The sequence below is a fragment of the Topomyia yanbarensis genome, chromosome 2 (assembly GCF_030247195.1).
Source record: "Topomyia yanbarensis strain Yona2022 chromosome 2, ASM3024719v1, whole genome shotgun sequence".
Classification (NCBI taxonomy): Eukaryota; Metazoa; Arthropoda; class Insecta; order Diptera; family Culicidae; genus Topomyia; species Topomyia yanbarensis.
Genome location: NC_080671.1, coordinates 433,391,299 through 433,408,162, shown reverse-complemented (window position 1 = coordinate 433,408,162; position 16,864 = coordinate 433,391,299). Strand labels below are relative to the sequence as shown.

The following is a 16,864-nucleotide window of genomic DNA, read 5'->3' as shown; positions in this document are numbered from 1 at the left end:
AACATTCTTATCGATCTTTTACTATTTTCACCATTTGTTCAATAATGTTCGACTTTTTTAATCTTCGCCATTTGTTTTTCTAGTTTCCTGCTTTCAATTGATAAAGGAAAGCAGGAAACTAGAAAAACAAATGGCGAAGATTAAAAAAGTCGAACATTATTGAACAAATGGTGAAATTTTATAGTTTGTTTTGGTTTTTCTCGATTAAACATTTTTTAACAATTGACATTAATTTGTTTATTTGGTTGATTTTGTTGTTTTTAGCTCTTTTGTACATTATTTTAATATTTAATTTTCCTATTGTTTTTTACCTTTTGCCGTTGATCGCCGTTTAGATATTTTTAATTTTTGTGATAACTACATCTTTAATCTTGCCATTTCCTTACTTTTATAAATACTATTAACAAAAATGGCGCTTTTAAAAGTCACCAAAACTGTCGAAGAGGTATTAAAAACTCCCAAAGTATAAAAAACTCTACGTTTTTTCCTTCATTGGCACTACAAACAACTAGAGCAAAAAAATGGTACATAAATATAAAATTTCACTACTATACATAATATCAGTGAACTCCAATGGATTTCAAACATTGACTTTTTTGTACTCAGGCAATACACATTGGTGGGGGCCCGTACGTTGGACCCCCCCCCCCCCCCCCCCCCCCGGGCCCGTATTTTCTCTCTGCGGCCCTGGTTCGGGCTATGTTATAGCAACTGTGTGCGGCTAGGATGTACTATACCGATAGGAGATGGAAAGCACACAAGCGTACCGTTCAGCAATCAGTTGACTGATTTTTTTTACCACGTGTTTCATTTGTTTTGAAAAACAAAAAGGTACGAATTTCCCAAACGAATCGAAATTCCGCGAAGGGATCAATTGGGTCATTAAATGAGAGAAAAAATCATTTTTATTACATACATCGATAAAGCTGATTTTCGTGATTACAACAATGTTTTTTTCCAACTCAGGAAACGTGCAAATAAAATTTAAATTTAAAATAAAGAAATATGGTGACAGTCTCGATTTGACACTATCAGAAGCATTTGACATATTGAATTTAACGACAAATGATGCCCTGTCAGAAAAAATGAATACATGTTTTCCCGGTTTTCCCGCAGGGTTATTTTTATTTGACATAAACACCATCCAATGCATATAGTTTTTTTCATTTTGGGTGTTGTCTTGATAGGCCAAATGTAAACAACCGCAGTTTTCCTATGTATGGTTGCCTATGTTTACATAAGATTTATTTTAAAAATAAAAAAAATCGTTTCTGCGTATTACAACGAATTTTTTTTTTGAAATGATGTTATATTCGGCCCTATTCTCACAGTCACGTCACCTAGTGACTAGAAGGAAATTTTCTTCTAGTCACCAAGTGACGTGACTGTGAGAATAGGACCCATTATGAATATTAGACCTAAAATTTATCGAATGGAACGGAAAACTATATGTAGCTTAGGGTTACCAACGGTCCTTATTTTAAAGGACATGTCCTTATTTTCGAGGTTTTTGGAAAGCGTCCTTATTTTACTTCAAATGTCCTTATTTTTAGTCTCAAACTTCGGCATATACAGGGTGATTCAACATGATGGTTTTTAACAGGGTATGTCATGTTATTGCAGTTTAGTATTGTTTGCCACCACAGTATGCTCACCATTTTCAAATTATTCAACTATATTTCGAAAATCAGCGATCAGTGAGAAATGTGTTTCGTGCACTCCTACCATAATATGGTCGACATAATCGGCCAACTGACTCCACTATTCACCATACAATCAAAGAGTAAAAGTTGCAGTTCTCGTTATTGGATGATTAGCGAAAAAATCGAACACATCCAGTACGCATTGAAGAAAACATAGGGGTGGCGACATTCCCATTGGAAACCAACTCGACTAATTAGCCAGATACCACTTGAAATACTCGAATCCGTTATCAAAAATTGGACCAGTCGAATGGATTACCTCAAGCGCCAACATGGTCAACATTTAAAAGAAATTGTTTTCAAACAATAAACGGCAAAAAATGTTCTTTCGATTGACAAATAAACATTTCGCGATTTACTCCATTTTTCAAATTTTTGCGAGATCAAAAAACGTCATGATGATTCACCCTGTATTAAATTATTCAGATCAACTTTATTGCAAAAGAATCAATTTCAATTGCCATTTTCAAATACTTCCAGCGATTGTTTTTGTTAATGCATACTCTCTGCGACACATTCCAACCAAAAGTTTTTACTTAGAAGTAACCAAAATTTGTCGGATAACTCGATATGAGGTTTGGCCAAAGTGGTTATCTTCGTTCAATATACACCATGCCAATTTGTCTCGATCAAGATTCAACGTCCCAGTTCAACTGCTGGAAAATAAACCAGAATCCCGACTTTTTCGGAATTCTGGCTCAAGTGACAACTGATTCAGGCTCCAATTCCGAATAGATTTGGCAGGGATGTCCTTAATTTGCTCTCAGTACAATTGGTAACCCTAATGTAGCTTAATGACCCAATTCATCTACATTACATGTGCTAGCATGCTTACATACAGCGATACAAACGATTTGGTCTTGAGCGCCAATGCAATGTTTTGATGTTGACGGTAAATTAAAAAGAGACAGAAACAACGGCAGCCATTTTAGCTGCCAGCCTGTGACTCTTCATTGTGTCCTTAATGTATTAACAGGTGTTCAAAAAATGAGAATAACTTCAATACCTTTCTGTAATTAAAGTAAAAAGCGTATTTTTTTCTCCAATAGAAATGCTCTTTGCACTCGCTAGAAATGGGTGGCATCCTGCTGTCCCCAGCAACAGTTTTAGCGGGTGTTCTATTCAGTTTTAAATTTATGTCTCGCCATGCCTTCAGCGTTACTGCATTCAAATTTATTTTCCCCAGTCTAGCGGGTCTAAGTGTCTGTGCTGAAAACTTAGTATGTATTTAAAACACAGTACTAAACGTGTTTTAAAATCAGCAACAAATAGAACGGCGTCGTATAAGGGCATGTTCAGGAGCATTTTATTTTATATAGGAGTTTCAAAGTAGAGCTGGAACTGAAACGTTCACATCCCCAGCAGAGCGTTTTGTTTTATTATTTCGTACAGTTTTGTTTCAAAATTTAAAATTGTTATACGACGCCGTTCTATTTGTTGCTGATTTTAAAACACGTTTAGAACTGTGTTTTAAATACATGCAAAGTTTCCAGCACAGACACTTGGACACGATGGACTGGGGAAAAATAAATTTGAATGCAGTGACGCTGAAAACATGGCGGAAAATGAATTTTAAACTGAATAGAACACCCGCTAAAATTGCTGTCCCCAGCAAAGTTCTAGTTTTAAAATTTTTAGTTTTATTTTATAGAACTGTCAAAATTATGAATCTGGTACTGAAACACTTCTGAACATGCCCTAACAGTTTTAAATTATAAAACAAAACGCTCTGCTGGGGATGTGAATGTCTCAGTTTCAGTTCTACTTTGAAACTCCTATACAAAAGAAAACGCTCCTGAACATGCCCTTAAAATTTTCAGTTTTATATAATAGAGCTGTCAAAATTATGAATCTAGAACTGAAACACTCCTGAACATGTTCTAAACGTGTTTCAAATGAAAGAACAAAGAAAACGGCAGTGTACACCACTTTTAATGTTTGAAATAATAAAACAAAACGTGATTGTTTCCGTTCCGGTTTTAGTTTGAACCTCCTATATATGCCCTACGGAATTTGAACAACATAAAATACTAATGCTTGCAAACCTGGGATAAAAACCAATCGATGTTTTCTCTTCGTCAGATGGTTTTACTTTCAGGATGACTACCAAAGATCGCTTTAGTTTAACCTTTTTAAACCAAAAGTCAATTCTAAAACTGCACTAACATAAACCCCCGCTCATCCACCAACATCTTCAACACACACCCGCATGTCAGTAGACGCAAACCCAATTAAGTTTGCTCGTGCTTCAAACATACAGAAACACGCCAGATGCCTTAGTGCCGAAACAGACCACGTATATGCGAAACATAAAACGTGTGTGCCGATAGGCTCATTACCCTACGTACATACCAACCACTAAAAACATTTGCCGTCTCAACAACCGAACGCGTACACAATCATAAAAATAAATTAATTTGTCCCCTTTGTCCCACTGCCATGTCCCACTTATCGCTTTGTCTGGAAATTATTGTCCAGATCTTGCTCGTGCGAAAATCGAGCAACGACTGACGCAATTCACGGTACCTCTACAAATAGCCTTCCGTAGCTGATTGAGTTGCATAGGTGCATCCTATTGACGGCTCTGCCCGGGATAGAGTGACTGATGTATGGGAGTTTGCACGGTTTCCGAGATCTATTCATTTTTGCTTTTTCTTCAATAGTGTGCTATTGAAATACCAAAACAATATAGCAATAAAACATAATTTCAGTTAATTACGAATTGTTTGGTAATAAACAGGCGGAAATCCGTTCATAAATAACAAAGTTATTAGCGCTCAAAATAGTGACGCAAAATCGTGAGATCGTTTGATTTTAGATTTTAGAATGACACCCTGCCCCAGGTAGTGCAGTAAGACATTTTCAATATCAAAAACTATCAATCACTGAAACTAATAAATTAGTTATGGAATTTGCGTTTCGACTACATCTCATCAGAATCCGACACTAACTTAGTACTCTTATCCAGTGGTTCCAGTACCCAATTCTCAAACGATTATAGATACAGTCGTGATTCGCTGGTTGGGCCACAGCCTTGTCCCACTAACGAATTTGATTCGCTAGTTGGACCGACTGACAAATGCCAAAAACTCTCCAAAGGAGATGTTGGCAGGGTAAATGCATCTATTCACATCTCTAAATATTGTCAGATTGATTGTCAAAGTGAATTTGACATGAGATTTTGGCGTTCAGAAGCTTTTTAGTTGGACAATGGTCCAACTAGCGGAGGTCCAACTAAAAAGCGGTCCAGTTAAAAAATGTCCAATCAGCGAATCACGACTGTATCAGGCTAGCTCACAATTTTAGCAATACACTCCTCAGTAAATCACTCTCGATAGCCGGCTATCTAGAGCTTAAACACAAGAAAAACATAACTAAATATTATTTTGCTCCCAGTATACGTGTACTCGGAGACTAACCATCCCACCATATAAAACATTCATTTCGTGGTCGCATTGCCTGCTCGTGCCGAATCCTAGACCTGTACCTGTCCTCCAGTCCAACTCCGTAATACCTATGGAAGCGTCGCTGAGTCGATGGCCTTCCTTAAGTAGGTATTACATCAACATTTCCTACCTTATCCTAAGTATCGGTGAAGATGGTCGTGGCCGGCAATGACGATTCTCATACTATTGGTTTACTGAACTCACAAGAGATAAAGTCCATTCCCGATCATTTATCTCACAAGCAAGATGAGTTGAACTACCTATAGACAACATGATAATTGTTAGTATGCAATCTACGAATAGCACCGTGCTTCGCAACGCAACGCAGAATCCGACACTAACTTAGTTAACGGACTAAGCTAGCGCTGAATTGACGTTAGCCCCAAAAAACCTGCTTTAATCCACCTAGTGGTACGATTGTTCCTTTCTGATTTATCCAAACTATGATTCACTAGCTGGTTTTGTTCAATAAAATTGTGGAAATGTTTATTACATACTTATTATACTTAGCACGTATCCCGCGACTACCACCAAAGTAGACGCTGACTCACTTTAAAAAAGGTATAATATTTAATTAGCTTAATCAGTATGAGTTCAATGTTGTCTTCATGTGATTATAATTTGAAAAATTGGTCAGAAATCCTTCATCTTATTTCTGTATACGATGTGGACGAAATAAATGCGAGTGTCAGGGTGGCTAAAGGAAAGGGGGTGGCGACGCAATACTCAACTGCATATTTTGCCTTCCATTTGAGACTTGGTTTGAGAAAATCGGTTTAGTCATCACCGAAGAACCGATGTGACTTAAATTGTGGAATATGCCCGAAATCCGGGACGTCCGGAATCGTCGATCGTGGACAATATATTCAAAGAATGTTTGATTGGCCATTAGTGATCTAGACGTGCGAATCGAAGTAATTTGGTGACCGTTTCAATAGTTTTTAGCCTCTGAGGTATTACTATTGTACCGATTTATATGGGAAATTTCAGTGTAACCTTACTAACCAATCTGTAACTCCGGAACCAAAAGTCAGAACCGAATGAAATTCAGTAGCAGTCAATCTTTCAATTGAAATAAATTTTGTAAAAATTCGGTAGAAAATTCGATCTTGAAATATTTGATCAAACACAGTTTGCCAAATTTTTCATTCGTGTTTGTCAAAGCGATTATTTGTCTATTTGTCAAACAGTGTACTGACCAGTTTGTCAAAACTTCAAACAGCGTAACGCTGCAGTTTGTCAAACTTGTCGATGGAAAAGTTTGTCAAACTTGTTGATGGAGAAGTTTGTCAAACTTGTTAATGGAGAAATTTGACAACCGTGCTTTGCTCATTCAGGATAGCAAAATACGCCGTACGCGAAACTGATTTGTTTTGACAGAATTTGTTGTCAAAATGAAAAAAGTTAAGGTTTGAAATTCGGCTGATTGATTGATTGTTTTATTTACGTGACTTCAAATAATTCATTCGCCACGTTAAAAAAAAGCGGCGCTATTTTGATATTGTTGGTATTTGTCTTTCCAGGAAAATCATGCCTCAAAAAATCGGAAAGGTACAAATTATTTGAGTTCAATTGTTTGATACATGCTGAAATGTAAGCAAATGCCATTTCTTTTGAATCCTTTCCGATAGTTCACCATGAATCAGCTGCTCTTGAAAAGCATACAGCAGTTGAGTATACTGCCAGTCTTGCGTGGTATTATTGTCGAATGTATCTAGTTGAATTCTACATCCTGGTCGGACCGTAGCCTGTGTTGACTATTGTTATTTTATCATAAAGTACTGAATGAGCTCATGGAAGTCGAGATGATGAAGAGTTTGTCGATAGCGATTCCATCGAATCCATCAAACGGAACCTGCGTCTGGCGCTGGATATTTACGCTACTAATGTTGGTGCGCCAAATACTATCCAATAAACGCGTACACTATCCTCACCACTTGCCAAAAACATACTCAAGAAAAATTGCTCAGGTTGCCCAGTGTTGTGCTTGGTAGCTTTAACAATTTGAGAACGAGAATTATTTTAGTTTCGGCAAATCGCCTCTCCTTCGTCCGTCTCCAGATCTCTCAAAACCTATGTCGAACCGTTTGTGTTTGTTTTTGTTGCTCATGTGGTACACCCCGCTTTGCTGATGCTTGAATGTTTGGTTGCAGATTTTACACGAGTACATCTTTTCCTTCACGTCGGTCTTAGAAGCCTTGCATTTGGCCACATATGTGTTATACTTTTTACCACAATCGCGACAATCGAACAGTTTCCCGGTGGCATGCCACTTCTCATGCAGCCGGAAACTTTTTGCCGATCGGTAGACCTTGCTACATACTCGACATTTGTGCTCGGGCAGCATGTCGACTTCGCGTCCTATACCATTATCTGGTTGTGTTGGGTTCGCAGGTGCACCGTCAGATTGTAGGATTGAGTGAACCCTCGGTCGCAGTATTCGCACACGTACGGAGTTTTCCCGGGTGTGCAACCTGACGTGTATCTTCAGCGTTATCGATTGAGTGAATGTTTTCGAACAGTGGGGGCACATTTGAAGGGCTTTTCACCTGTAACAGTAAACAGTATATAATTGGAATTTACGACCCATGGCTCCTCTAATGGCGTTTTCGTTTTTTCTACACCGGTGAGCCGTGTCAAATAAAAAATTTAAAAAAAATTGGAATTTACAGAAAAGAAATTAAGTAAAACCTTAACCTACTCGTGTGCCATCGAATGTGCGTCGTCATCAGGTACTTGTCCGCAAACTCTTTATTACAATATGGACATCGGTTCCGAATGGGTAATGAACGATCCTTCTTTAGCGGCAAACCATCAGATCCCTTTTCTCCCTTCGAACTATTTTGTTTCATCTTGCGATCCGTATCCATAAATCGACGAAAATGCAGAGCGTTTTCCCATTTCAACTTTTTCCTCTCCCAACCCCCTAATAACGTAAATCTTCCCGTTCTCTCCCTTGATGTGCATTTCGATTTTTGGTTCCAAAGGAAAATGTTTAATTCATCAGCATCTTCCACTGCGTTTTCGATATCTTGGTCGCTCATCGTCCGCGTCCTCGTGTACTAACTCTGGATCCACTTTGATGTCAACTTCTTCCGCGCTAGGCCGAATCTGAAAGCAGCTTTCGAAAATAATTAGCTGGTGTATGAGGGTTCGGCGGCATTTGTAACATGTTATGTAGTTAGATTGGCAATGAAGAAATTTGGCATCGTCAGGGTGCATCTGATTTGTTCCTATCGTTCTTCCGTAACGACAAGCACGCGCCGAAAGAGTGCTCTACATATGCCAGCGCAGAAACCACACCTGTCGGAGCTGTGAGAGGAATGTTGCCACTTAACTGTAAATGTGAGAAAGTACATAAACAAGTGAGCGAGAAATGCAACTAAAATCCATACCGTGTTCATCGCCGTTTTGTATGTCCAACAATACAAGAGGATTAAATATTTTTCAAATTCCCGTTCTAATCTGCCTAAACTTTTTTGGGGTAGACCTTGTCGCTGTAGAGTTCTATGTAATTCCTTTCACACACACTAATTGGGGTTTTGTTTTCCTCCAGCTGACATATATAAAACTCAGCCAATTTAAACGTTCGAAATAGCTCGCATGAAGTATTTATAATGGTGTTGAAATGCTCTGTGTCGCTGTAAAACTTATTCAGGAGACGTACTGTGTAGATATCTGACGTTTGAAATACGCACACCAAGATCTCGCAAGTTTATACTACCGCCATCCCCCTAAGCCCAAGAGTGGTTTGTTTTCCTCCCAATCCAAACGTCAAAACGGCACAGTACCAACGCATCATAAAAAACAATCCGGCCGAAAAGCTATTTTCGATTCGTTTTCCTCCACCTGTGGCTGGTGGAAGAAAACAAATCGTTGAACACACAAATGCAGTTACAGATTGCCAAGTACTCTGTAAAATCATATATGAACAGCATGCTTTGATCGAACAGCGCTTCCAAATTAATTTTTCTTCAACAATTCGACCTGTCAACACGAAGGGTAGACAAATTTGATTGCGTGGTGAGTCATAAAATGATTACCCTTTTGTATGGGACCTTGGCGTATTTAATTTGTATTTGATCACACTGCAGAATCACGAACAAAGGAGTGCGATATAGTTGCTTCGGCCATTCATAAAAATAAAACAAATTTTCTGGAAAATCATTTGGCATCCCTGCGCTAACACAAATATTTCATGTGTTTGCACTCTTGAAAATTCATGAAGTTCAAACAGCACAAAATTTTTTTCGCATGGCGATTTGTTTGACGTATACGCCGGTTTGACTATATTTGACAGTGTACTGATCAATCAAACTTGTTTTATTATGTTTGTCAAACAATATTAGGCGTAACGTCCGGTAATGCATCAATGCAAATATTTGATGAAAAAAGTTTGTTAAACAGTTGATTTCATGTACTGGCCTTGTGAAATTTGTTTGTCAAACACGTTTATTTGATCAAATTTTGCTTCATCAAATATTTCACGTTATGACAAACAGTGTACTGGTAGCTTAAGTTTGTGAAAATCGGTTCAGTTATCTCTGAGAAAATTGTGTGATTTTAAATGACACATCTCGACGAACTGAATCGAATGGTATATGACATTCGGCCCTCCAGGCCTCGGTTAAAAGTCGATTTTAACAGTGATTTTATATCCTTTCTTTATATGAGAAAGGCAAGTGTGATTTCCCGCAAGAAAAGAAACTCATTTTGAGCTGATGAGAACTAATGAAATCGAAACATTTAGTTTGGCTTAGCAGGCCAACGCAAGATGCACTATACTATATTTTCCTTAGTGTTGAACAATTTTGGTAAAAACTATTTTTCTCCATTAAGGAAAAAGTTGTTTAAAACCATCTTTGCGCGTGAAGAGCACAAAACCTATAACTAAATTAGTTATGGGATTTACGTTTCGACTTCGTCTCATCAGAATCCGACAGTAACTTAGTTAACGGACTAAGCTAGTGCCGGATTGACGCTAGCTCCATAAAAAACAGATTTCTCATCAGCTTAAAATGAGCTTCTTTTCTTGCGGTATATCTAAGTCTGTTAACTAAGCTAGTGTCGGATTCTGATGAGACGAAGTCGGAACACATTGCTAAAGACTGCACAAAGCAACCGAAGTGCTTGCTCTGCACAAATGATGGCGGAAAGGACCACATGACGGGGGCGTCGTATGCCCAGAGTACAAAAAGGTTGAGGCAGGCCAATGATGATGGAGATAATCTCAATCTCAATCATTGCGACAGTCGATTTTAACCACAGAAACGAAGTGCGGCGTTGCAATTATTGCAGAACCGTATCGTGTTCCTCCCGATAATGGTAACTGGGTGGGTTCTCTGTCCAAGAGGTAATGGATAGCACACACGAAAGTTTCGTGATCGTCAGGATCAACGGCGTATTCGTGTGAAGCTGTTATGCTCCTCCACGGTGGACACCAGAGCAGTACAACCGGATGTTGGACGCATTAACCGACTCGTTAGTCGAGTGAACGCCGAATGTTATAGGAGGATATTTCATCGATTGGGCCGTGGAGTGGGGTAGCAGACTGACCAACACAAGAAGTTACAGCTTTTTGGAAGCACTGGCGAAGCTGGACGTAGAGCTGTGCAACGAAGGTTCCGCTACAACATTCCGTAAAGACGGTCGAGAATCCATCATCGACATAACATTCTGCAGCCCTTCGCTGATGGATAACATGAATTGGAGAGTTAGTGAGCAGTATACACATAGCGACCAGCAGGCGATCCACTACACCATTGGTCGGTGGAATTGTACTGTAACGCGGAGAGTGAGGAAGTGGAAAATAAAGGACTTCGACAACAACCTTTTTGTGGAAGCACTTCATGCTGTCAGCGTCACTCCAATTCCGAGCGCCGATGAGCTGTCGGAAACAGTAGCTAGGATATGCGATGTAACATAGTCGAGGAAAATGGAGCCGAGGAACTGCCGGCGTCCGGTGTACTGGTGGAGCGATAGGCTCAGCATCCTCCGGGCTACCTGCTTAGAAACCAGAAGACGCGTTCAGAGAGCAAGATCTGAGGCAGTCAGAGAAGAGCGTAAGGTAACATTCCGGGCTGGATACTCTTGGTAAACTTCTGGAAAGGGTCGTCCTCCATAGGTTAGCTAAGTACGCTGAAAGTGAGAACGGACTACGGGTAGAGGCAGTTCAGATTCCGGACAGGGATCTCGATGGTGGACACCATCCGCACAGTTTTCGCGAGCACGGAGAAAGCATCGAAGCAAAGGAGAAGAGGCAATCGTTGCTGCGCCGTGGTTACGATCGACGTGAAGAACGCGTTCAACAGTGGCAGCGAGGTGGCTTTCACCGCAGCGCTGCACAAAAAGTGGGTCGCGGACTATTTGTGCAAGGTTCTCAGAAGTCACTTTTAGAACCGAGTACTGGTCTACGAGACGAAGTTGAAGCAGAGGGCGATTAGGGTCAGGGCTAGAGTGCCTCGGGGCCCAACGCTCTGGAATATAATGAATAACGAAGTGTTAACACTGTAACTTCCCAGGGCAGTCAAGATCGAAAACTTTGCAGATGACGTTGTCCTGACGAGAATCGGCGAGGCCCTTGAGGAGGTTGATGGCAGCGACAATAGGCTTCGTGGAAACCTGGATGGCTGATGTCAAGTTGCAACTGGCTCACTACAAGACGGAGGTGTGCTGGTCAGCAACTGTCGTGATCAGCGTCGGGGGATAATCTATCCCATCGATGCGTGCGATGAAGCACCTGGGTGTAATGGTCGACGATCAATCGACGAAATATACTCTCCGAGCTGCAGAGGAAGTGCTGAAGGAACCAACAAAGTAAAGCCATCGGCTAGAAAGCCGCCGTGAAAGTACAAATCGCGTATCGAAAGAAATTCCGCCGCCCGGGAACTCTGCATCAGTGTAGACTAGGTGCACAACTCTGGGGATCAGTTGAGCAGTACGCGACATAGCACCGGATTCGGGTCGTCTGGACGCCAGTGAACCGGACTTCAAGCTTCACCGGAATTGCCGGACCGACCTCGACTCCCTACCGGGCAGCTCGTGAGTACAATTGATCAACCGTCGGGGATTAGAGCGCGTAGATTGCGTCAAATAGCTAGCAGTGGCTCGTTTGGGCGCTAGTGAACCGGAAGCTACGCTCCACCCGAAATAGCTGGACAGAGCTCAGCACCTACTGGTTGGCCCATTAAGTAGACTAGGGCCACTGCTGGAGACTAGATCGAGTAGATCGTGATGAAGCGTTGAGCTAAATGACTCACGAAAACGAGCGACCAGCGAATACAATAACAACGTAAGATGCATAATTTCTCAGCGTGAATGCATACCATTTCGACAAGATTTATCCGTATATATATAGCATATTCAAAAAAAAACTTCAGGGAACATTTCTTTCGTCGAAAATAAAACACCCCTGGATTTTCTTTCTGTCGAAACGTGGATAAATATACCTTTATTGAAACTCTCTCCGAAATGTTGTTTTGCGTTACATGGAATTTTACACAAGTTGCCAGTTCCGGCATCACCTAGCTTACCCTTTGCCTTCAACTAATGGATTAAATAACCTGCAACCTGGGCTCCCGGGATCCAGTTCGAAAGAGGCTAGTTGTTATTTAATTATTTTTTTTTGCATTTCATTTTTTTTTTTCAACGAGCCATTCAATCCGAAACCTTCACCAGAAAAGCCTTACTTCCTTTTTTTTCTATCCATCCTGTGCAGTGCTTCATGAAACGCGCGACAATCTGTTCCATTCCGTAGGTTTTTTTTCACATAAACTGTTCGTACGTTTAGAAGAGTGTTGAGTCAAATTTTGTCAATTATCGCTGTCCCTGGTTTACCTTTTCCTCAGCCATAGTTCACGTTTTGTTCACCGCTTTTGTAGCAATCTGTCGTCATTTTTTGTCAATATAATGCTTGAATGAAAATCTGAACAATGAGAATAGAGCTTTTGTTTCCCTCGTATGTTATATACCATTTTTTTATTTTGAATGATTTTATACTTTCATATTTTTATGTTATAGATATTTATTTATAGACTTCTTTCCAAACATTTTATGTCCATATTTTTTTTTACTTTTTTTCTTTTCAAGATGAATCATTTTCGTTTATTACACGACGTGTGGATGTTATTTTATAAAAATAAAATCCGAATTTGTTTAAAAATGGATTTTAAAGTTCATTCTCGTTCAATGCATTTTCACCACTTCTTTGCAGTTGTTTAAGTAAATTAATATAAGTTCAGTTACATAAATTCTCCTTCCTTACTCATTTGCTACCTTTTGCCAGGCGGCGAAACATGTTTTCCTTCTTCGTACGCTTATTCTGCATCCTGCTAGTTCATACTCGTAATAATGAATGGGTTTATATTTACAGAGAAATATCGTTACATTACCTATGTCTGCTGTCCTATCTCGTTCATCGTTTGCCTCAACGGTAAAATCCTCCCTAAATCGATAGAAATTTTTGTGTAAAATGTCCCTCTCTTTCTCTACTCTTGAATGAGACCTGGGAACCTTTGCTAGTCAAAACTACTACACATCGCCACTAACAAGAGTCTACACACCGAACCGCTCGGGCAATCTATCAAACAAAAATGATTACAGTGTGTTTAAAAATCAAATAGTTCATGTCGGCTTTCTCTCGCATTTTTTGTCTTTGCCATTTTTGGTGATTGCACTTTTGCTTGTGATTTATTGTACCTCGAAAGGCACGGGCCCGGGGAGTTCTAAAACCTGCAAAAGTGGGAGGGGATTCGAACAAGTTGCTAGTTTTCTCGTGTTTATATAAAAATGAGAAATATAACAAGTGATCGATTGTTTCTCTTTTGCTGTCTTCCAAAAGAACGGTAATATTTAACTGTGCTGTTTGTAAAATTAGAAAGAAAAAAAATTATCTTACTTGGAACGAAGCAGGCTCGCGAATATAAATAAGTGTTGTTTATGTCTTATTCAACTATAAATGAGCTCCTGACATTTCTACCAGTGTTCCTATAACTTTACTATGTACAGAATGTTTTGCTTCTTTTTTAGTATATAAGATAGTTGCTCTTTGATCCATTTTATCTCTGTTTGTGATAGTGTCTGTCTCAACCATTGTCGGCATTTGTTTTGCAATGAGATTTGATAACATTATCTTTGTCGCGTTTCATACTTTCCTCCTACCTTTTTCTTCTTTTCTTATACAGCTCTTCACTTTCAATCGGTAATTAATGTCCATTTTCTTCTCTTACCTTAGTTGAATGTTGTGTTCGGTCATCGTTTCCATCTGTTATCTGTTTTCCTAATAACGTTACGAGAAAATTTATCTGTATTATGAATGAAATAGCAATCGTTGGCCGTTTCCTGGCGACGGCTGCTTTGTTGGGTAAAAAGTTTCAACGTAAAAATATGCAATCAGTTTACGAAGCTGAAATTGAAAGAAAAGATGGTAAATTAATTACATGAATCGATATATTGAGGTTTGCTCTTGGGAACAAGTACAAATGACGCAGTATTCAGAAGACAGGGAATTACCGTAGCTTATAACTATTGTCCAGAAAACCAATCTGTTATGTTATGTAAGGTATGCAAACTAGACTCGATGGACCTATCCAAGTCATATTTGGATGACATACATTTGGAGCAACATCAGATATTGATTCAAGCTTTTCTCAACCCCTATTCGGTGGTTTTCACGTTGCCACCCGCGTTATTGCTTGGAAATGCCAAACTGGTTTCGAAGGGGACCAATTAAGGTTGCCTGACGCATTCTTGATGGTCACATCGTTAGCGTTTCCGCATTATAATCGGCAATCAGCTATTCTTGATTTTAAGATTAGGAAATAGGTATAATGTCTTTTACGCTTCAGATAGTTGGTATAAGTAGAGTACGTCTTATATACGAGTTCCGAAGGGAATGGCGAATTCGATGATAGAGCTTCCGATTCTATGAGACGACCGACCGACGGTGCCGAAATGCCGAAAGAGATGACCAGCGGTAAGCTGCAATTTTGTAGGTATCTACCAGGGCGAATTTTAAAAGATGGGATGAGACACTTACTACCACTGAAATGAAATCTGTAAATCTGCAGCACTGTTATGGGCCGTGTTCAGAGTTGACCGATACGTTACTATACTTTATTAAAATAAAGACGCGAACAAACAGAGTGATAAAATCACGGGTTACTGATACAAACTTGTATTACATTCTGACACAGCCAACCGGATGCTGTTCGGTGCGTCAACTGAGTAACAGGCGTGCTGCCACCAGTGAGCCCAGCAATTCCTATTGGGTTGTAGGAATTTCTACGTGTCAAACATGCACTAACACATATTATAATTCCAGCTCAAACAGTTCAGTAACTTACGGAATGGCACTGGGACTGTGGACTTCAACTGGCATTGTCATTGGTTAAGAGGTTTTTATGGTTGGTTGGTAGACGTGTAATAAGTGGATAGATCTATTCGCCTGGGGGGGGGGGGGGGGGGTAGCATTAGTTGTCCAATCTTTTGGCCTTGGGCATGCGGATAATTCATGAAAGGGGTGCTGTACTGACACCTAAGAGATAGTTAATAATTCAGTATTTGTTTTTATGATTATTTAATTCGAACTAACACACCGGCTCTTGAAAATGCTAAGCAGATAGACATTCGGTTCGAGAAAACTTTATGGGGAATCGTGGATAAATATTTCTCATATCCTTTATGGACAGAGATTTTTTTGTGAAACTTTAAAATGCCATCACCCGTCCAACTACTCAGCATAATGGTAATAGTAAAAATGTGGATTTGCCTGATTCATATCCTAATAAATACGAATATTGACTAGAACAGGGATAATCGAATTATTTTATAAGATGAATGTGAAACAGCTCAGTTGTAGGAAAAAGTATTCGCGAGTAAGGACTAATACTGCTAGTATGTTTACCGTATCCATTGATAGTCGAATGATCCACTTCGGACCTAGAAGACAAAAAGGAGATTGGGAAAAGACACGCAAATTCAATATGAAATTGTCTTTTATGACGAAGACTGCAACGCGATGTTAGGATGATTTTCCATAGAATTGGACAGACTAGATGACAGCACATTACACTCTTTCGCTGAAACAAACTTGTGCCAAATAGTAGGTATGTATGTATGTATGAATGTAAGTTCGTATGAATGAATGTATGCATGTATGTATGTATGTTTACAGGAGCAATGTACCCCTGAGCAACACGGAAGGACAGCCTCTAAGCCGCCATAACGCTCATGGAAAGCCAGGTGCGCGGTCATAGGTGTAATCATAAAGCACTGCCACAAGAACTTATCGGTAAAAAAGTTTTCCTCACAATAACTTTATACATATTTTTAAATTTCATACTAATTGACACAAAAAAACAGTAATTTTATTAAAGAATATAACTCTAAGTCTCTCATAATCAAAAATCTTTCAAAATGCGATAGTTGTCGAGATATTTGAAATTTTGCCTTTTTTAACAAAATAATTGTTTTTAAAACAAAATTTAAAATATCCCGAAAATTACATTTTAAAAAAAATTGATATGAGTATTTTGATTTAAAATGTCATCTGAAGGACGCAAAAGAAACTATTTCAGTGTACTTGGATCATAGAGAAGCTTTCAATAAAAAAGTTTACCTAACAACAACTTTTGACATATTTTCATAATTCATTTGTAGTCAAACACACAATTTTCTTTTTGAATATTATAATTAAACTTATTACAAAACAAAACT

General features: G+C 39.2%; 1 protein-coding gene and 1 pseudogene across 7 annotated transcripts in view; both read right to left on the bottom strand.

The window, feature by feature from the left end:
* Positions 1 to 7,166: 7,166 nt before the first annotated feature.
* Positions 7,167 to 8,001, bottom strand: LOC131681004 (putative zinc finger protein 833; annotated as a pseudogene).
* Positions 8,002 to 12,565: 4,564 nt separating this feature from the next.
* Positions 12,566 to 16,864, bottom strand: part of LOC131685503 (poly(A) polymerase type 3) — a 49,762-nt gene continuing 45,463 nt past the window's right edge. For all 7 annotated transcript variants that reach the window (XM_058969270.1, XM_058969272.1, XM_058969268.1 and 4 more), the window contains one exon: positions 12,566 to 14,552. The gene's annotated coding sequence lies outside the window, so the exon portion shown is untranslated. The remainder of the gene's footprint in view (positions 14,553 to 16,864) is intronic.